At 40.5% G+C, this 23,168-nt stretch overlaps 1 protein-coding gene across 1 annotated transcript in view; it reads right to left on the bottom strand.

The window, feature by feature from the left end:
* LOC140173693 (uncharacterized) overlaps positions 1-23,168 on the bottom strand; it is a 70,037-nt gene that overhangs the window by 21,074 nt on the left and 25,795 nt on the right. The gene's annotated exons all lie outside the window — the stretch shown is intronic.

Genomic DNA, 23,168 nt, shown 5'->3' with positions numbered 1-23,168 from the left:
GTTAAACACCAGAATGTATACCATTCTGGGCGTTTAACGCCAGGATGGCACAAGAGGGAAGATTTTGTTTTTAATGCAATTTTTTTTCAAGTTTTCATAATTTTTCAAAATCAAATCTTTTTCAAATCATATCTTTTCAATCATATATTTTCAAAATCAATTTCTTTCCATTTTCAAAAATACTTGCTAACAATTAATGATTTGATTCAACATTTCAAGTATGTTGCCTTTTCTGTTGAGAAAGGTTTAATGTTTGAATCATATCTTTTCTTGTTAGCCAAGTCATTGATTTTAAAAATCAAATCTTTTTTTTAAAATTGTTTTTCAAACATATCTTTTCAATCATATCTTTTTAATACCATAACTTTTCAATCATATCTTTTTAATCACATCTTTTTCAAAATAGTTTTCAATCATATCTCTTTGATTTCCAATTTCAAAATCTTTTTCAAAATCACTTTATTTCTTTCTCAATCTTAGTTTTCGAAAATCAATTACCATTTTTTCAAAATTTCTTTTAATTAATTCACTTTAATTTTCGAAAATTTATTCCCCTCTTCTCACATCCTTCTATTTATGGACTAACACTCTTCCTCAATGCACAATTCGAACTCTATCTTTCTAAGTTCGAATTCTTCTACCTCTTCCTTCTATTTTTCTTTTCCTCTGACATCTCAAGGAATCTCTATACTGTGACATAGAGGATTCCATATTTTCTTGTTCTCTTCTCTTTCATATGAGCTGGAGCAAAGATAAAAGCATTCTTGTTGAGGCTGACCCTGAACCTAAAAGGACCTTGAAGCGAAAGCTAAGAGAAGCTAAAGCACAACTCTCTGTAGAGGACCTAACAAAATTCTTCAAAGAAGAAGACATGGCAGCCGAAAACAACAACAATGCCAACAATGCAAGGAAGGTGCTGGGTGACTTTACTGCACCTATTCTTGACTTCTATGGGAGAAGCATCTCTATCCCTACCATTGGAGCAAACAACTTTGAGCTTAAGCCTCAATTAGTTTCTCTAATGCAACAGAATTGCAAGTTCCATGGACTTCCATTGGAAGATCCTCATCAGTTTTTAGCTGAATTCTTGCAAATCTGTGACACTGTCAAGACTAATGGGGTTGACCCTGAGGTCTACAGACTTATGCTATTCCCTTTTGTTGTAAGAGACAGAGCTAGGATATGGTTGGACTCACAACCTAAAGAAAGCCTGAACTCTTGGGAAAAGCTAGTCAATGCCTTCTTGGCGAAGTTCTTTCCACCTCAAAAATTGAGTAAGCTTAGAGTGGAAGTCCAAACCTTCAGACAGAAGGAAGGTGAATCCCTCTATGAAGCTTGGGAAAGATAAAACAATTGATCAGAAAGTGTCCATCTGACATGCTTTCTGAATGGAGCATCATAGGTATCTTCTATGATGGTCTGTCTGAACTGTCCAAAATGTCATTGGACAGCTCTGCTGGAGGATCTCTTCATCTAAAGAAGACGCCTACAGAAGCTCAAGAACTCATTGAAATGGTTGCAAATAACCAATTCATGTACACTTCTGAAAGGAATCCTGTGAACAATGGGACGAATCAGAAGAAAGGAGTTCTTGAGATTGATACTCTGAATGCCATATTGGCTCAGAATAAAATATTGACTCAGCAAGTCAATATGATTTCTCAAAGTCTGTCTGGAATGCAAGCTACACCAGGAAGTACTAAGGATGCTTCATCTGAAGAAGAAGCTTATGATCCTGAGAACCCTATGGAAACACCTATAATCCTTCATGGAGAAATCATCCAAATCTCTCATGGAAGGATCAACAAAGACCTCAACAAGGTTTCAACAACAATAATGGTGGAAGAAACAGGTTTAGCAATGGCAGGCCTTTTCCATCATCTTCTCAGCAACAGACAGAGAATTCTAAGCAGAGCCACTCTGACTTAGCAACCATAGTCTCTGATCTAATCAAAACCACTCAAAGTTTCATGACTGAAACAAGATCCTCCATTAGAATCTTGGAGGCACAAGTGGGTCAGCTGAGTAAGAAAGTTACTGAACTCCCTCCTAGTACTCTTCCAAGCAATACAGAAGAGAATCCAAAAGGAGAGTGCAAGGCCATCAACATGGCCGAATTTGGAGAGGAGGAAGAGGCAGTGATCGCCACTGAGGAAAACCTCAATGGACGTCCACTGGCCTCCAATGAGTTCCCTAATGAGGAACCATGGGAATCTGAGGCTCACACTAAGACCATAGAGATTCCATTGGATTTACTTCTTCCATTCATGAGCTCTGATGAGTATTCTTCCTCTGAAGAGGATGAAGATGTCACTGAAGAGCAAGTTGCTAAGTACCTTGGAGCAATCATGAAGCTAAATGATAAGTTATTTGGTAATGAGACTTGGGAGGATGAACCCCCTTTGCTCACCAAAGAACTGGATGACTTGTCTAGGCAGAGATTACCTCAAAAGAGACAGGACCCTGGAAAGTTCTCAATACCTTGTACAGTAGGCACCATGACCTTCAAGAAGGCTCTGTGTGACCTAGGGTCAAGCATAAACCTCATGCCTTTCTCTGTGATGGAGAAGCTAGGGATCTTTGAGGTACAAGCTGCAAGAATCTAACTAGAGATGGCAGATAATTCAAGAAAACAAGCTTATGGACTTGTAGAGGATGTTCTGGTAAAAGTTGAAGACCATTACATCCCTACTGACTTCATAGTCCTAGAGACTGGAAAGTGCATGGATGAATCCATCATCCTTGGCAGACCCTTCCTAGCCACAGTAAAGTCTGTGATCGATGTGGACAGAGGAGAATTGGTCATTCAAGTGAATGAAGAATCCCTTGTGTTTAAGGCTCAAGGATATCCCTCTGTAACCATGGAGAGGAAGCATGAAGAGCTTCTCTCAAAATAGAGTCAAACAGAGCCCCCACAGTCAAACTCTAAGTTTGGTGTTGGGAGGCCACAACCAACTTCTAAGTTTGGTGTTGAACCCCCACATTCAAACTCTAAGTTTGGTGTTGGGAGGTTCCAACATTGCTCTGAGTATCTGTGAGGCTCCATGAAAACCCACTGTCATGCTACTGACATTAAAGAAGCGCTTGTTGGGAGGCAACCCAATGTTATATTTATCTATTTTCCTTTGTTATTTTATGTTTTTTATAGGTTGATGATCATGGGAAGTCACAAAATCAATTGAAAAAAGCAAAAATAGAATGAAAAACAGAAAGAAAAATAGCACACCCTGGAGGAAAACTTGCTGGCGTTTAAACGCCAGTAAGGGCAGCAAATGGGCGTTTAACGCCCAGTCTGGCACCATTCTGGGCGTTTAACGCCAGAAAGGGGCACCAAACTGGCGTTAAACGCCAGGAAGGGGCAAGAAGCTGGCGTTAAACGCCAGAAATGGGCACCTGCCCGGCGTTTAACGCCAGAATTGGCAGAAGGAGCATTTTTGCTCGCCACTTGGTGCAGGGATGAATTTTCCTTGACACCTCAGGATCTGTGGACCCCACAGGATCCCCACCTACCCCACCACTCTCTCTTTTCTTTACCCATTCACCAATCACCTCAACACCTCTTCCCCAAAAACCCCTCACCTATCAAATCCCACTATTCTCTTTACCACTCACATCCATCTTTCATAAAACCCCACCTACCTCACCATTCAAATTCAAACCACTTTCCCTCCCAAATCTACCCCTTGGCCGAACCACAAAGCCACCTCCATCTCCTCTATTTCTTCTTCTTCTACTCTCTTCTTTCTTTTTTTGCTCGAGGACGAGCAAACCTTCTAAGTTTGGTGTGGTAAAAGCATTGCTTTTTTTGTTTTTCCATAACCATTTATGGCATCTAAGGTCGGAGAAACCTCTAGAAAGAGGAAAGGGAAGGCAAAAGCTTTCACCTCTGAGTCATGGGAGATGGAGAGATTCATCTCAAGGGTGCATCAAGACCACTTCTATGAAGTTGTGGCTATGAAGAAAGTGATCCCTGAGGTCCCTTTCAAACTCAAAAAGAGTGAATATCCGGAGATCCAACATGAGATCCGAAGAAGAGGTTGGGAAGTTCTTACCAACCCCATTCAACAAGCCGGAATCTTAATGGTTCAACAGTTCTATGCCAATGCATGGATCACCAAGAACCATGATCAAAGTGTGAACCCGGACCCAAAGAATTGGCTTACTATGGTTCGGGGGAAATGTTTAGATTTTAGTCCGGAAAATGTAAGGTTGGCATTCAACTTGCCCATGATGCAAGGAGATGAACACCCCTACACTAGAAGGGTCAACTTTGATCAAAGGTTGGACCAAGTCCTCATAGACATTTGTGAAGAGGGCGCTCAATGGAAGAGAGATTCAAGAGGGAAGCCGGTTCAACTGAGAAGGCATGACCTCAAGCCCATGACTAGGGGATGGTTGGAGTTTATCCAACGCTCAATCATTCCCACTAGCAACCGGTCCGAAGTTACTATAGACCGGGCTATCATGATTCATAGCATCATGATTGGAGAGGAAGTAGAAGTTCATGAGGTTATATCCCCAAGAACTTTTTAAGGTGGCAGACAAGTCCTCTACCTTGGCAAGGTTAGCCTTCCCTCATCTCATTTGTCACCTCTATAATTCAGTTGGAATTAACATAGAAGGAGACATCCTCATTGATGAGGACAAGCCCATCACTAAGAAGAGGATGGAGCAAACAAGAGATCCCACTCATGGACATGAGGAAATTGCTCACATGAAATCCCTGAGATGCCTCAAGAGATGCACTTTCCTCCACAAAACTATTGGGAGCAAATCAACACCTCCCTAGGAGAATTGAGTTCCAATATGGGACAACTAAGGGTGGAGTACCAAGAACATTCCATCCTCCTCCATGAAATTAGAAAAGATCAAAGAATCATGAGAGAGGAGCAACAAAGGCAAGGAAGAGACATTGAGGAGCTCAAGCACTCCATAAGATCTTCAAGAGGAAGAACAAGCCGCCATCACTAAGGTGGACCCGTTCTTTAACTTCCTTGTTCTTTATTTTCCTATTTTTTGAATTTTTTTATGCTTATGTTTATCCATGTTTGTGTCTTATGATCATTAGTGTCTTAGTGTCTATGCCTTAAAGTTATGAATGTCCTATGAATCCATCACCTTTCTTAAATGAAAAATGTTCTTAATTGAAAAAGAAAAGAATTGCATGAATTTTGAATTTTATAACAGATTAATTATTTTGATGTGGTGGCAATACTTTTGATTTCTGAATGTATGCTTAAACAGTGCATATGTCTTTTGAGTTTGTTGTTCATGAATGTTGGCTCTTGAAAGAATGATGAAAAAGGAGACATGTTACTGAGGATCTGAAAAATCATAAAAATGATTCTTGAAGCAAGAAAAAGCAGTGAAAAAAAAAGTTGTAATCCAAGGCAAAAAGAGTGTGCTTAAGAACCCTGGACACCTCTAATTGGGGACTCTAGCAAAGCTGAGTCACAATCTGAAAAGGTTCATCCAGTTATGTGTCTGTGGCATGTATGTATCCGGTGGTAATACTGGAAGACAGAGTGCTTTGGGCCACGGCCAAGACTCATAAAGTAGCTATGTTCAAGAATCATCATACTTAACTAGGAGAATCAATAACACTATCTGGATTCTGAGTTCCTATAGAAGCCAATCATTCTGAATTTCAAAGGATAAAGTGAGATGCCAAAACTGTTCAGAGGCAAAAAGCTAAAAGCCCCGCTCATCTAATTAATACTGATCTTCATAGATGTTTTTGGAATTCATTGCATATTCTCTTCTTTTTATCTTATTTGATTTTTAGTTGCTTGGGGACAAGCAACAATTTAAGTTTGGTGTTGTGATGATCGGATAATTTATACGCTTTTTGGCATTGTTTTTAGTATGTTTTTAGTATGTTTTAGTTAGTTTTTATTATATTTTTATTAGTTTTTAGTTAAAATTCACTTTTCTGGACTTTACTATGAGTTTGTGTGTTTTTCTGTGATTTCAGGTATTTTCTGGCTGAAATTGAGGGACCTGAGCAAAAATATGATTCAGAGGCTGAAAAGGACTGCAGATGCTGATGGATTCTGACCTCCCTGCACTCGAAGTGGATTTTCTGGAGCTACAGAAGCCCAATTGGCACGCTCTCAATTGCGTTGGAAAGTAGACATCCTGGGCTTTCCAGCAATGTATAATAGTCCATACTTTGTCCAAGATTTGATGGCCCAAATAGGCGTTCCAAGTTAGCTCAAGAATTCTGGCGTAAAACGCCGGAACTGGCACAAGAATGGGAGTTAAACGCCCAAACTGGCACAAAAGCTGGCGTTTAACTCCAAGAAAAGTCTCTACACAAAAATGCTTCAATGCTCAGCCCAAGCACACACCAAGTGGGCCCGGAAGTGGATTTTTATGTAATTTACTTATCTTTGTAAACCCTAGCTACTAGTTCTCTACAAATAGGACCTTTTGCTATTGTATTATCATCTTTTGATCACTTTAGATCTTAGGATCATCTTTTGATCATGTTTTTATGATTGAACCCTCTTTGGGAGGTGGTGCGCGAAATTGTGAACAATACTTTTTCACAACTCTCATAATCCCCGGTCATGAACCCCAAAAACTTGGTAGCTCAATACCATGGCATTACACAACTTCGCACAACTAACCAGCAAGTGCACTGGGTCGTCCAAGTAATAAATCTTACGCGAGTAAGGGTCGATCCCACGGAGATTGTTAGTATTGAAGCAAGCTATGGTCGTCTTGTAAATCTTAGTCAGGCAAACTCAAATGGTAATGGTGATAAACGAAAATAACAAAAAGGTAAAGATAGAGATACTTATGTAATTCATTGGTAGGAACTTCAGATAAGCGCATGAAGATGCCTTCCCTTCCGTCTCTCTGCTTTCCTACTGTCTTCATCCAATCCTTCTTATTCCTTTCCATGGCAAGCTTGTGTAGGGTTTCACCGTTGTCAATGGCTACCTCCCATCCTCTCAATGAAAACGATTGCATATGCTCTGTCACAGCACGCGGAATTCAGCTGTCGGTTCTCGGTCAGGCCGGAATAGAATCCATCGATTCTTTTGCGTCTGTCACTAACGCCCCGCCTGCTAGGAGTTTGAAGCACGTCACAACCATTCAGTCATTGAATCCTACTCAGAATACCACAGACAAGGTTAGACCTTCCGGATTCTCTTGAATGCCGCCATCAGTTCTTGCCTATACCACGAAGACTCTGATCTCACGGAATGGTTGGCTCGTTTGTCAGGCGAGCACTCGGTTGTCAGGCGATCAACCATGCATCGTGCAATCAGGAATCCAAGAGATATTCACCCAATCGAAGGTAGAACGGAGGTGGTTGTTGGTGGACGAAATTGTGATCAATGATATTGACTTTTTGGTCTTGTATGATTTTACTCTTAGGGCACTGTTTATTTGAAGTCACAACTCCGTTCAACTAACCAGCAAGTGTACTGGGTCGTCCAAGTAATAACCTTACGTGAGTAAGGGTCGAATCCACAGAGATTGTTGGTATGAAGCAAGCTATGGTCACCTTGCAAATCTCAGTTAGGCAGATTAAAATAGTTTATGGGTTTTTGAAAATAGAAATAATAAAATAGAATATAATAAAAAGGATAGAACACTTATGCAGATTCATTGGTGGGAATTTCAGATAAGCGGATGGAGATGCTGTAGAGCCCAAGGACGCCTGCTCTCCTACTGCTTCTACTCAATCCTTCTTACTCCTTTCCATGGCAAGCTTTGTATAGGGGTTCACCATCAACTGTGGCTACTTTCATTCCTCACGGGGAAATAACCTGTGCGGCTGTCACTCGCACAGCTAACCAGTCTGGAGGCATCACCCATGGCTGATAGCTACATCCCATCCTCGCAGTGAAAACTATGCTAACGCACTCTGTCACAGTACGGCTAATCACCGGTTGGTTCCCGCTCCTACTGGAATAGAATCCCTCTTTTGCGTCTGTCACCAACGCCCAGCAGGTTAACGTTTGAAGCACGTCACGGTCACTCATGATCGGAATCCTACTCGGAACACCACAGACAAGGTTGGACTTTCCGGACTCCCAGGATCCTACTCGGAACACCACAGACAAGGTTGGACTTTCCGGATCCAGATGAATGCCGCCAACTATCTAACTTATACCACGAAGATTCTGTTGGGGAATCTAAGAGATACGCATTCAAGCTCTGTTGCATGTAAAACGGACATGGTTGTCAATCACGCGCATTCATAAGTGAGAATGATAATGAGGGTAATCTGACTCATCACATTCATCATGTTCTTGGGTACGAATGAATATCTTGGAATAAGAATAAAAGAGAATTGAATAAAAGAAGATAGAATTTCATTAATACTTGAGGTACAGCAGAGCTCCACACCCTTAATCTATGGTGTGCAGAAACTCCACCGTTGAAAATACATAAGCAAAGAGTTCAGGCATGGCCGAATGGCCAGCCCTCTCTAACGTGATCACAGGATCAAAATACAATCCAGGATGTCTAATACAATAGATAAATGTCCTATATATACTAGACTAGCTACTAGGGTTTACATGAGTAAGTAATTGATGCATAAATCCACTTCCGGGGCCCACTTGGTGTGTGCTTGGGCTGAGCTTGATGAATTCACGTGTAGAGGCATTTCTTGGCGTCAAACTTCAGGTTATGACGTGTTTTGGGCGTTTGACTCCGGATCATGACGTTTTTCTGGCGTTTAACTCCAGACAGCAGCGTGTACTTGGCGTTCAACGCCAAGTTACGTCGTCATTCTTCGAATAAAGTATGGACTATTATATATTGCTGGAAAGCCCTGGATGTCTACTTTCCAACGCCGTTGAGAGCGCGCCAATTGGAGTTCTGTAGCTCCAGAAAATCCATTTCGAGTGCAGGGAGGTCAGATTCCAACAGCATCAGCAGTCCTTTTGTTAGCCTTCTTCAGAGTTTAGCTCAAATCCCTCAATTTCAGTCAGAATTTACTTGAAATCACAGAAAAGCACACAAACTCATAGTAAAGTCCAGAAATGTGAATTTAACATAAAAACTAATGAAAACATCCCTAAAAGTAGCTTAAACTTACTAAAAACTATATGAAAACAATGCCAAAAAGCGTATAAATTATCCGCTCATCACAACACCAAACTTAAATTGTTGCTTGTCCCCAAGCAACTGAAAATCAAATAGGATAAAAAGAAGAGAATATACTATAAAGTCCAAAATATCAATGAATATTAATTTAATTAGATGAGCGGGACTTGTAGCTTTTTGCTTCTGAACAGTTTTGGCATCTCACTTTTTCCTTTGAAGTTTAGAGTGATTGGCTTCTCTAGGAACTTAGAATTTCGGATAGTGTTATTGACTCTCCTAGTTAAGCATGTTGATTCTTGAACACAGCTACTTATGAGTCTTGGCCGTGGCCCTAAGCACTTTGTCTTCCAGTATTACCACCGGATACACAAATGCCACAGACACATAACTGGGTGAACCTTTTTCAGATTGTGACTCAGCTTTGCTAAAGTCCCCAGTTAGTGGTGTCCAGAGCTCTTAAGCACACTCTTTTGGATCACGACTTTAACCACTCAGTCTCAAGCTTTTCACTTGGACCTTCATGACACAAGCACATGGTTAGGGACAGCTTGATTTAGCCGCTTAGGCCTGGATTTTATTTCCTTGGGCCCTCCTATCCATTGATGCTCAAAGCCTTGGATCCTTGCTACCCTTGCCTTTTGGTTTTAAGGGCTATTGGCTTTTTCTGCTTGCTTTTTCTTTCTATTTTTTTTCGCCACTTTTTTTTTTCACTGCTTTTTCTTGCTTCAAGAATCAATTCATGAATTTTTCAGTTCATCAATAACATTTCTCTTTGTTCATCATTCTTTCAAGAGCCAACAATTTTAACACTCATAAACAACAAGATCAAAAATATGCACTGTTCAAGCATTCATTCAGAAAACAAAAATTATTGCCACCACATCAATATGATTAAATTAAATTCACTAATAATTTCGAAAATTATGTACTTCTTGTTCTTTTGAATTAAAACATTTTTCTTTTAAGAGAGGTGAAAGACTAATGGATTTTATTCATAGCTTTAAGGCATGGTTACACACTAATGATCATGAAGTAGAGACACAAAAACATAGATAAACATAACACTTAAAAACCGAAAACAGAAAGAAAATAAAGAACAAGGAATGAATCCACCTCTTAGTGGCGTCTTCTTCTTGAAGGACCAATGATGTTCTTTAACTCTTCTATGTCCCTTCCTTGCCTTTGTTGCTCCTCTCTCATAGCTCTTTGATCTTCTCTTATTTCTTGGAGAGTGAGGGCGTGTTCATGGTGTTCCACCCTTAGTTGTTCAACATTATGGCTTAAGTCTTCTAAGGAGGTACTGAGTTGCTCCCAATAGTTGTTAGGAGGAAAGTGCATTCCATGAGGCATTTGTTGATGAACTTCCTCATGTTCTCCTTGGGGACCGTGAGGGACTTCCCTTGTTTGCTCCATCCTTTTCTTGGTGATGGGCTTGTCTTCTTCAATGGAGACATCTCCATCTATGATAACTCCAGCTGAATAACATAGATGGCATATGAGGTGGGGGAAGGCTAGCCGTGCCATGTATGAAGGCTTGTCAGCTATTTTGTAGAGTTCATTGGCTATGACTTCATGAACCTCTACTTCCTCTCCAATCATGATGCTATGAATCATGATTGCCCGATCCACAGTAACTTCAGATCGGTTGCTTGTAGGGATGATGGATCTTTGGATGAACTCCAGCCATCCTCTAGCTACAGGCTTGAGGTCCAGTCTTCTTAGTTGGACTGGTTTGCCTTTGGAGTCTACTCTCCATTGGGTGCCTTCCACACAAATGTCCATTAGGACTTGGTCCAACCTTTGATTGAAGTTGACCCTCCTTGTGTAGGGGCGTTCATCACCTTGCATCATGGGTAGATGAAACGCCAACCTCACATTTTCCGGACTGAAATCTAAGTATTTCCCCCGAACCATTGTGAGATAGTTCTTTGGATTCGGGTTCATACTTTGATCATGGTTCCTAGTGATCCATGCATTAGCATAGAACTCTTGAACCATCAATAATCCGACTTGTTGCATGGGGTTGGTTATGACTTCCCACCCTCTTCTTTGGATCTCATGTCGGATTTCCGGATACTCATTCTTTTTGAGCTTGAAGGGGACCTCAGGGATCACCCTCTTCTTTGCCACAACATCATAGAAGTGGTCTTGGTGGCTCTTGGAGATGAATCTCTCCTTTTCCCATGATTCGGAAGTGGAAGCTTTTACCTTCCCTTTTCCTTTTCTTGAGGAAACTCCGGTCTTGGGTGCCATTGATGGTGAAAAAAATAAAAAGCTAGGCTTTTTACCACACCAAACTTAAAATTTGCTCGTCCTCGAGCAAAAAGAAAAGAAGAGTAGAAGAAGAAGAAGAAGAAAATGTGAGTAGAGAGGGAGAAGGGGGGTTCGGCTATGTAGAGAAGAAGGGGTTATGTTGTGTGAAAATGAAGAAGAAAAGGGAGGTATTTATAGGGAGGGGGGAAGGGTTAGGTTTCGGCCATTTTGGGCGGGAATGGGTGGGAAATTGAATTTGAATGTAGTGGGGGTAGGTGGGGTTTATGGGGAAGAGGAGGTTGATGTGAGTGGTGCATGGGGTAATTGGGAAGAGGAATTGATGTGATTGGTGAAGGTTTTTGGGAAGGGTGATATTGAAAATGAGATTTGGATTAGGAGAGTGTGAATAGGATTAAAAGAAAAGGTAGGTGGGGATCCTGTGGGGTCCACAGGTCATGAGGTGGGGATCCTGTGGGGTCCACAGGTCCTGAGGTGAAAAGAAATACCATTCCTTCACCCTATAGGCGTGTAAATTGCCTTCATGCACCATTCTGGCGTTCAAACGCCCATTGGTGCATGTTCTGGGCGTTAAACGCCCATGTGATGCTTGATTCTGGCGTTGAACGCCAGTTTCAAGCTTGTTTCTGGCGTTCAGCGCCAGATTGTCCTCTGCGTGCGCATCCTGGCGTTAAACGCCAGGATGTTGCTTGTTTTGGGCGTTCAGCGCCAGGAAGATGCTCTGTTCTGGCGTTGAACGCCCGCCAGATGCATCTTCTGGGCGCTGAACGCCGGCCCGTGCGTCCTCCAGGGTGAAAAATTTTTTTCTTCTGTTTTTGACTCTGTTTTTAATTTTTTTGATTTTTTCGTGACTCCTCATGATCATGTACCTAATTAAACACAAAAATAACAAAGAAACAAAATAAAATAAAATTAGATAAATAAAATTGGGTTGCCTCCCAACAAGCGCTTCTTTAATGTCAATAGCTTGACAGTGGCTCTCATGGAGCCACAGAGCAATCAAGTCAATGTTGTCTAGTCCCAACACCAAACTTAGAGTTTGGATATGGGGTTTGAACACCAAACTTAGAGTTTGGTTGTGGCTTCACAACACCAAACTTAGAGTCTGACTGTGTGGGCTCTTCTTGACCTTGAACTGAGAGAAGCTCTTCATGCTTTCTCTCTTTTGTCACAGAGGGATGGCCATGTGCTTGGAACACAAGGTATTCTCCATTCAATTGAAGGACTAACTCTCCTCTGTTGACATCTATCACAGCTTCTGCTGTGGCTAGGAAAGGTCTTCCTAGGATGATGCATTCATCATCTTCCTTCCTAGTATCTAGGATTAGGAAATCAGCAGGGATGTAAAAGTCTTCAACTTTTATAAGCACGTCCTCTACTATCCCATGAGCTTGTCTCACTGACTTATCTGCCAGTTGCAGTGAAAACAAAGCAGGTTGCACCTCAATGATCCCTAGCTTCTCCATTACAGAGAATGGCATAAGGTTTATCCCTGACCCAAGATCACATAGAGCTTTTTCAAAGCTCATGGTGCCAATGGTGCAAGGTAATAAGAACTTGCCAGGATCTTGTCTCTTTTGAGGTAGAGTTTCCTGAATCCAAGTATCCAAATCACTAATGAGCAAGGGAGGTTCACTTTCCCAAGTCTCATTACCAAACAGCTTGGCATTCAGTTTCATGATAGCTCCTAGATATTCAGCAACTTGCTCACTAGTCACATCTTCATCCTCCTCAGAGGATGAATAATAGTCAGAGCTCATGAATGGCAGAAGGAGATTTAGTGGAATTTCTATGGTCTCTGTGTGAGCCTCAGATTCCTCAGGATCCTTATTATGAAGCTCCTTCTTGCTTGGAGGACGTCCCAGGAGTTCTTTCTCACTAGGATTTTCGTCCTCCTCCTCCTTTGTGCTTTCGGCCATGTTGACTAAGTCAATGGCTTTGCACTCTCCTTTTGGATTCTCTTCTGTATTACTTGGGAGAATACTGGGAGGAGTTTCAATAACTTTCTTACTCAGCTGGCCTACTTGTGCCTCCAAATTTCTAATGGAGGATCTTGTTTCATTCATGAAACTGAAGGTGGCCCTTGACAGATCAGAGACTATATTAGCTAAATTAGAATTATTTTGTTCAGAGTTCTCTGTCTGTTGCTGAGAAGATGATGGATATGGCTTACTATTATTCAGCCTATTGCGTCCACCATTGTTAAAACCTTGTTGAGGTTTTTGTTGATCCTTCCAGGAGAAATTTGGATGATTTCTCCATGATGGGTTATAGGTATTTCCATATGGTTCACCCAGATAATTAACCTCTGCCATGGCAGGGTTTTCAGGATCATAAGCTTCTTCAGAAGCTACCTCTCTAGTACTGTTGGATGCATGTTGCAATCCATTCAGATTTTGAGAGATCATGTTGACCTGTTGAGTCAACACTTTGTTCTGAGCCAGTATGGCATTCAGAGCATCAATTTCAAGAACTCCCTTCTTCTGAGGTATCCCATTATTCACGGAATTCCTCTCAGAGGTATACATGAACTGGTTGTTTGCAACCATGTCAATGAGTTCTTGTGCCTCTTCAGGCGTTTTCTTCAGGTGAATAGATCCACCTGCAGAATGGTCCAGTGACATTTTCGAAAATTCAGAGAGACCATAATAGAATATGTCTAATAGGGTCCATTCTGAAAACATGTCAGATGGACATCTCTTGGTCAGCTGCTTGTATCTTTCCCAAGCTTCATAGAGGGATTCACCATATTTTTGTTTGAAGGTTTGAACATCCACTCTCAGCTTTCTCAGCTTTTGAGGAGGAAAGAACTTATCTAAGAATGCAGTGACCAGCTTATCCCAGGAGTCCAGGCTATCCTTAGGTTGTGAATCCAACCATATTCTAGCTCTGTCTCTTACAGCAAAAGGGAAAAGCATGAGTCTGTAGACTTCAGGATTAACTCCATTCGTCTTTACAGTATCACAGACTTGCAAGAATTCAATTAAAAACTGATAAGGATCTTCAGATGGAAGTCCATAAAACTTGCAGTTTTGTTGCATCAATGCAACTAGTTGAGGCTTAAGCTCAAAGTTATTGGCTCCAATGGCAGGAATGGAGATGCTTCTTCCATCAAACTTGGATGTTGGCTTTGTGAAATCACCAAGCATTCTCCTTGCATTATTATTATTATTATTTGCGTCTGCCATGTCCTTCTCCTGTTCGAAAATTTCTGAAAGGTTATTTCTGGATTGTTGTAATTTAGCTTCTCTTAATTTTCTCTTCAGAGTCCTTTCAGGTTCTGGATCAGCTTCAACAAGAGTGCCTTTGTCCTTGTTCCTGCTCATAAGAAAGAGAAGAAAACAAGAAAAGAAAAAGGAATCCTCTATGTCACAGTATAGAGATTCCCTTATGTTAGTAGAAGAAGAAAGGGGTAGAAGAATGAAGGAGGAGGTTCGGTTTATGGATGAAGAGAGGTGGAGAGAAGTGTTAGTAATTAAATAATTAAATAGAATAAGAAAAGAGAAGAGAAATTTTCGAAAATAATTTTGAAAAAATGGTTAGTAATTTTCGAAAATTAAAGATAAGATGAGATTAAAATTAAAATTTAAAACAAAAAGAATTTTTGAAAAAGAGGGGGAGAATTTTCGAAAATTTAAAGAGGGAAAAGTAGTTAGGTGGTTTTGAAAAAGATAAGAAACAAACAAGGAGTTAGTTAGTTGATTGAAAAAGATTTGAAATCAAATTTTGAAAAAGATAAGAAGATAAGAAGTTAGATAAGATATTTTGAAATCAAATTTTGAAAAAGATAAGATAAAAGATAAAAAGATATATTTGAAAAAGATATTTTGAAAAAGATTTAATTTTAAAATTGACTTAACTAACAAGAAACTACAAGATAAGATTCTAGAACTTAAAGATTGAACCTTTCTTAACAAGAAAGTAACAAACTTCAAATTTTTGAACCAATCACATTAATTGTTAGCTAATTTTTCGAAAATTTGATAAAAAGATAAGAAAGAGATTTTGAAAATATTTTGAAAAATAATTTTGAAATTTTCGAAAATTATAAAAAAAAATGAAAAAGATATGATTTTTGAAAAAGATTTTGAAAAGATAAGATTTTTAAAATTGAAATTTTGACTTGACTTGTAAGAAACAACTAATTTTGAAAATTTTTGACCAAGTCAATCCCAAAATTTCGAAATTTTGGAGGGAAATAAGGAAAAGATATTTTTGAAATCAAATTTTGAATGAAAAACACAAAAATGACCCAAAACATGAAAATTTTGGATCAAGACACAAGATGCATGCAAGAATGCTATGAATGTCAAGATGAACACCAAGAACACTATGAAGATCATGATGAACATCAAGAACAAAATTTTGAAAAATTTTTAATGCAAAGAAAACATGCAAGACACCAAACTTAAAAATCTTTAATGCATGGAAAATATGAATGCAAAAATGCACATGAAAAACAACAAAAGACACAAAACAAGAAATTATCAAGATCAAACAAGAAGACTTGTCAAGAACAACTTGAAGATCATGAAGAACACTATGAATGCATGGGATTTTCGAAAAAATGCAAGAAAAATTTTAAAAGCATGCAATTGACACCAAACTTAAAAATTAACACAATACTCAAACAAGAAACACAAAATATTTTTGATTTTTATGATTTTCTAATTTTTTTGTATTTTTATTTATTTTTTCAAAAACAAAGTTTATAAACACGAAAAATAAAAGAAAAATTTTGAAAAATATTTTTGAAAAATTTTTGAAAAGAAAATTACCTAATCTGAGCAACAAGATGAACCGTCAGTTGTCCATACTCGAACAATCCCCGGCAACGGCGCCAAAAACTTGGTGGACGAAATTGTGATCAATGATATTGACTTTTTGGTCTTGTATGATTTTACTCTTAGGGCACTGTTTATTTGAAGTCACAACTCCGTTCAACTAACCAGCAAGTGTACTGGGTCGTCCAAGTAATAACCTTACGTGAGTAAGGGTCGAATCCACAGAGATTGTTGGTATGAAGCAAGCTATGGTCACCTTGCAAATCTCAGTTAGGCAGATTAAAATAGTTTATGGGTTTTTGAAAATAGAAATAATAAAATAGAATATAATAAAAAGGATAGAACACTTATGCAGATTCATTGGTGGGAATTTCAGATAAGCGGATGGAGATGCTGTAGAGCCCAAGGACGCCTGTTCTCCTACTGCTTCTACTCAATCCTTCTTACTCCTTTCCATGGCAAGCTTTGTATAGGGGTTCACCATCAACTGTGGCTACTTTCATTCCTCACGGGGAAATAACCTGTGCGGCTGTCACTCGCACAGCTAACCAGTCTGGAGGCATCACCCATGGCTGATAGCTACATCCCATCCTCGCAGTGAAAACTATGCTAACGCACTCTGTCACAGTACGGCTAATCACCGGTTGGTTCCCGCTCCTACTGGAATAGAATCCCTCTTTTGCGTCTGTCACCAACGCCCAGCAGGTTAAAGTTTGAAGCACGTCACGGTCACTCATGATCGGAATCCTACTCGGAACACCACAGACAAGGTTGGACTTTCCGGACTCCCAGGATCCTACTCGGAACACCACAGACAAGGTTGGACTTTCTGGATCCAGATGAATGCCGCCAACTATCTAACTTATACCACGAAGATTCTGTTGGGGAATCTAAGAGATACGCATTCAAGCTCTGTTGCATGTAGAACGGACATGGTTGTCAATCACGCGCATTCATAAGTGAGAATGATAATGAGGGTAATCTGACTCATCACATTCATCATGTTCTTGGGTACGAATGAATATCTTGGAATAAGAATAAAAGAGAATTGAATAAAAGAAGATAGAATTTCATTAATACTTGAGGTACAGCAGAGCTCCACACCCTTAATCTATGGTGTGCAGAAACTCCACCGTTGAAAATACATAAGCAAAGAGTTCAGGCATGGCCGAATGGCCAGCCCTCTCTAACGTGATCACAGGATCAAAATACAATCCAGGATGTCTAATACAATAGATAAATGTCCTATATATACTAGACTAGCTACTAGGGTTTACATGAGTAAGTAATTGATGCATAAATCCACTTCCGGGGCCCACTTGGTGTGTGCTTGGGCTGAGCTTGATGAATTCACGTGTAGAGGCATTTCTTGGCGTCAAACTTCAGGTTATGACGTGTTTTGGGCGTTTGACTCCGGATCATGACGTTTTTCTGGCGTTTAACTCCAGACAGCAGCGTGTACTTGGCGTTCAACGCCAAGTTACGTCGTCATTCTTCGAATAAAGTATGGACTATTATATATTGCTGGAAAGCCCTGGATGTCTACTTTCCAACGCCGTTGAGAGCGCGCCAATTGGAGTTCTGTAGCTCCAGAAAATCCATTTCGAGTGCAGGGAGGTCAGATTCCAACAGCATCAGCAGTCCTTTTGTTAGCCTTCTTCAGAGTTTAGCTCAAATCCCTCAATTTCAGTCAGAATTTACCTGAAATCACAGAAAAGCACACAAACTCATAGTAAAGTCCAGAAATGTGAATTTAACATAAAAACTAATGAAAACATCCCTAAAAGTAGCTTAAACTTACTACAAACTATATGAAAACAATGCCAAAAAGCGTATAAATTATCCGCTCATCAGTTGTCAGTCACACGTTCATAAGTGAGAATGATGATGAGTGTCACGGATCATCACATTCATCAAGTTGAAGAACAAGTGATATCTTAGAACAAGAACAAGCGAATTGAATGGAAGAACAATAGTAATTGCATTAATACTCGAGGTACAGCAGAGCTCCACACCTTAATCTATGGTGTGTAGAAACTCCACCGTTGAAAATACATAAGAACAAGGTCTAGGCATGGCCGTGAGGCCAGCCTCCCAATGAGGGTTCAATCATAAAAACATGATTAAAAGCTCTCTAATACAATAGTAAAAGGTCCTACTTATAGAAAACTAGTAGCCTAGGGTGTACAGAGATGAGTAAATGACATAAAAATCCACTTCCGGGCCCACTTGGTGTGTGCTTGGGCTGAGCAATGAAGCATTTTCGTGTAGAGACTCTTCTTGGAGTTAAACGCCAGCTTTTATGCCAGTTTGGGCGTTTAACTCCCATTTGGGTGCCAGTTCCAGCGTTTAACGCTGGGATTTCTGAGGGTGACTTTGAACGCCGGTTTGGGCCATCAAATCTTGGGCAAAGTATGGACTATCATATATTGCTGGAAAGCCCAGGATGTCTACTTTCCAACGCCGTTGAGAGCGCGCCAATTGAGCTTCTGTAGCTCCAGAAAATTCACTTCGAGTGCAGGGAGGTCAGAATCCAACAGCATCTGCAGTCCTTTTTAGTCTCTGAATCAGATTTTTGCTCAGGTCCCTCAATTTCAGCCAGAAAATACCTGAAATCACAGAAAAACACACAAACTCATAGTAAAGTCCAGAAAAGTGAATTTTAACTAAAAACTAATAAAAATATACTAAAAACTAACTAGATTATACTAAAAACATACTAAAACAATGCCAAAAAGCATACAAATTATCCGCTCATCACAACACCAAACTTAAATTGTTGCTTGTCCTCAAGCAACTGAAAATCAAATAAGATAAAAAGAAGAGAATATGCAATGAATTCCAAAAACATCTATGAAGATCAGTATTAATTAGATGAGCGGGGCTTTTAGCTTTTTGCCTCTGAACAGTTTTGGCATCTCACTCTATCCTTTGAAACTTAGAATGATTGGCTTCTTTAGGAACTTAGAATCCAGATAGTGTTAATGATTCTCCTAGTAAAGTATGATGATTCTTGAACAAAGCTACTTATTGAGTCTTGGCTGTGGCCCAAAGCACTCTGTCTTCCAGTATTACCACCGGATACATACATGCCACAGACACATAATTGGGTGAACCTTTCCAGATTGTGACTCAGCTTTGCTAAAGTCCCCAATTAGAGGTGTCCAGGGTTCTTAAGCACACTCTTATTTGCCTTGGATCACAACTCTTATTTCTATATATTTTTTTTCGATTTTTCTCTCTTTTTTTTTCGAATTTCTCTTTTTTTTTTTGAATAGAAATGCTTTTTCTTGCTTCAAGAATCATTTTTATGATTTTTCAGATCCTCAGTAACATGTCCCCTTTTTCATCATTCTTTCAAGAGCCAACATTCATAAACCACAAATTCAAGATACATATGCACTGTTTAAGCATACATTCAGAGAACAAAAATATTGCCACCACATCAAAATAATTAAACTGTTATAAAATTCAAAATTCATGCAATTCTTTCTTTTATTAATTAAGCACATTTTTATTTAAGAAAGGTGATGGATTCATAGGACATTTATAACTTTAAGGCATAGACACTAAGACACTAATGATCACAAGACACAAACATGGATAAACATAAGCATAAAATTCGAAAAACAGAAGAACAAAGAACAAGGAAATCAAAGAACGGGTCCACCTTAGTGATGGCGGCTCTTTCTTCCTCTTGAAGATCCTATGGAGTGCTTGAGCTCCTCAATGTCTCTTCCTTGTCTTTGTTGCTCCTCCCTCATGGTTCTTTGATCTTCTCTAATCTCATGAAGGATGATGGAGTGTTCTTGATGCTCCACCCTTAGTTGTCCCATGTTGGAACTCAATTCTCCTAGGGAGGTGTTTAGTTGCTCCCAATAGTTTTGTGGAGGAAAGTGCATCCCTTGAGGAATCTCAGGGATCTCATGATGAGTGGGGTCTCTTGTGTGCTCCATCCTCTTCTTAGTGATGGGCTTGTCCTCATCAATGGGAATGTCTCCCTCTATGTCAACTCCAACTGAATAACAGAGGTGACAAATGAGATGAGGGAAGGCTAACCTTGCTAAGGTAGAGGACTTGTCCGCCACCTTATAGAGTTCTTGGGCTATAACCTCATGAACTTCTATTTCTTCTCCAATCATGATGCTATGGATCATGATAGCCCGGTCTATGGTAACTTCGGACCGGTTGCTAGTGGGAATGATTGAGCGTTGGATGAACTCCAACCATCCTCTAGCCACGGGCTTGAGGTCATGCCTTCTCAATTGAACCGGCTTTCCTCTTGAATCTCTCTTCCATTGGGCGCCCTCTTCACATATGACTGTGAGGACTTGGTCCAACCTTTGATCAAAGTTGACCCTTCTGGTGTAAGGATGTTCATCTCCTTGCATCATAGGCAAGTTGAACGCCACCCTCACACTTTCCGGACTAAAATCCAAGTATTTCCCCCGAACCATAGTAAGATAATTCTTTGGATTCGGGTTCACACTTTGGTCATGGTTCTTGGTGATCCATGCATTGGCATAGAACTCTTGAACCATCAAGATTCTGACTTGTTGAATGGGGTTGGTAAGAACTTCCCAACCTCTTCTTCGGATCTCATGTCGGATCTCCGAATATTCACCCTTTTTGAGTGAAAAAGGGACCTCGGGGATCACCTTCTTCAAGGCCACAACTTCATAGAAATGGTCTTGATGCACCCTTGAGATGAATCTCTCCATCTCCCATGACTCGGAGGTGGAAGCTTTTGCCTTCCCTTTCCTCTTTCTAGAGGTTTCTCCGGCCTTGGATGCCATAAATGGTTATGGAAAAACAAAAAGCAAGGCTTTTACCACACCAAACTTAAAATGTTTGCTCGTCCTCGAGCAAAAGAAGAAAGAAGAGAGTAGAAGAAGAAGAAATGAGGGGAAAGGGAATGGCTTTAATTTTCGGCCAAGAAGGGGAGAAGTGATGTGTATGTTGTGTGAAAATGAAGGAGTGAAGGAGGGTTTATATAGGAGAGGGGGAAGGGAGGGTTCGGCCATTTGAGGGTGGGTTTGGGAGGGAAAGTGGTTTGAATTTGAATGGTGAGGTAGGTGGGGTTTTATGAAAGATGGATGTGAATGGTGAAGAGAAAGATGGGATTTGATAGGTGAAGGGTTTTTGGGGAAGAGGTGTTGAGGTGATTGGTGAATGGGTGAAGAAGAGAGAGAGTGGTAGGGTAGATGGGGATCCTGTGGGGTCCACAGATCCTGAGGTGTCAAGGAAAAGTCATCCCTGCACCAAATGGCATGCAAAATCACGTTTTGTGCCATTTCTGGCGTTAAACGCTGGGCTGGTGCCCATTTCTGGCGTTTAACGCCAGCATCTTGCCCCTTTCTGGCGTTTAACGCCAGTCTGGTGCCCCTTTCTGGCGTTAAACGCCCAGAATGGTGCCAGACTGGGCGTTAAATGCCCACCAGCTAACCTCACTGGCGTTTAAACGCCAGTGGGTGCGTCCTCTAGGGTGTGCTGTTTTTCTTCCTGTTTTTCATTCTGTTTTTGCTTTTTTCATTAATTTTGTGACTTCTCATGATCATCAACCTACAAAAAACATAAAATAACAAAAGAAAATAGTTAATTATAAAACATTGGGTTGCCTCCCAACAAGCGCTTCTTTATTGTCATTAGCTTGACAGAGGACTCTCATGGAGCCTCACAGATTCTCAGAGCCATGTTGGAACCTCCCAACACCAAACTTAGAGTTTGAATGTGGGGGTTCAACACCAAACTTAGAGTTTGGTTGTGGCCTCCCAACACCAAACTTAGAGTTTGACTGTGGGGGCTCTGTTTGGCTCTGTTTTGAGAGATGCTCTTCATGCTTCCTCTCCATGATGACAGAGGGATATCCTTGGGCCTTAAACACCAAGGATTCTTCATTCACTTGAATGATCAACTCTCCTCTATCAACATCAATCACAGCCTTTGCTGTGGCTAGGAAGGGTCTGCCAAGGATGATGGATTCATCCATGCTCTTCCCAGTCTCTAGGACTATGAAATCAGTAGGGATGTAATGGTCTTCAACCTTAACCAGAACATCCTCTACAAGTCCATAGGCTTGTTTTCTTGAGTTGTCTGCCATCTCTAGTGAGATTTTTGCAGCTTGCACCTCAAAGATCCCTAGCTTCTCCATTACAGAGAGAGGCATGAGGTTTACACTTGACCCTAAGTCACACAAGGCCTTCTTGAAGGTCATGGTGCCTATGGTACAAGGTATTGAAAACTTCCCAGGGTCCTGTCTCTTTTGAGGCAGTTTTTGCCTAGACAAGTCATTCAGTTCTTTGATGAGCAAAGGGGGTTCATCCTCCCAAGTCTCATTTCCAAATAACTTGTCATTTAGCTTCATGATTGCTCCAAGGTATTTAGCAACTTGCTCCTCAGTGACATACTCATCCTCTTCAGAGGAAGAATACTCATCAGAACTCATGAATGGCAGAAGTAAGTCCAATGGAATCTCTATGGTCTCATTTTGAGCCTCAGATTCCCATGGTTCCTCATTGGGGAACTCATTGGAGGCTAGTGGACGTCCAGTGAGGCCTTCCTCAGTGGCGTTCACTGCCTCTTCTTCCTCCCAGAATTCGGCCATGTTGATGGCCTTGCACTCTCCTTTTGGATTTTCTTCAGCATTGCTTGGGAGAGTACTAGGAGGGAGTTCAGTAATTTTCTTGCTCAGCTGACCCACTTGTCCATCCAAATTTCTGATGGAGGACCTTGTTTCAGTCATGAAACTTTGAGTGGTTTTGATTAGATCAGAGACCATAGTTGCTAAGTCAGAGGTATTCTGCTTAGAGCTCTCTGTCTGTTGCTGAGAAGATGATGGAAAGGGCTTGCTATTGCTAAACCTGTTTCTTCCACCATTATTGTTATTGAAACCTTGTTGAGGTCTCTGTTGATCCTTCCATGAAAGATTTGGATGATTCCTCCATGAAGGATTGTAGGTGTTTCCATAGGGTTCTCCCATGTAATTCACCTCTTCCATTGAAGGGTTCTCAGGATCATAAGCTTCTTCCTCAGATGAAGCTT

The sequence above is a fragment of the Arachis hypogaea genome, chromosome 6 (genome assembly GCF_003086295.3).
Source record: "Arachis hypogaea cultivar Tifrunner chromosome 6, arahy.Tifrunner.gnm2.J5K5, whole genome shotgun sequence".
Taxonomy (NCBI): Eukaryota; Viridiplantae; Streptophyta; class Magnoliopsida; order Fabales; family Fabaceae; genus Arachis; species Arachis hypogaea.
The sequence above is the reverse complement of the archived record's forward strand: the minus strand, read 5'-3'. Positions and strand labels throughout refer to the sequence as shown.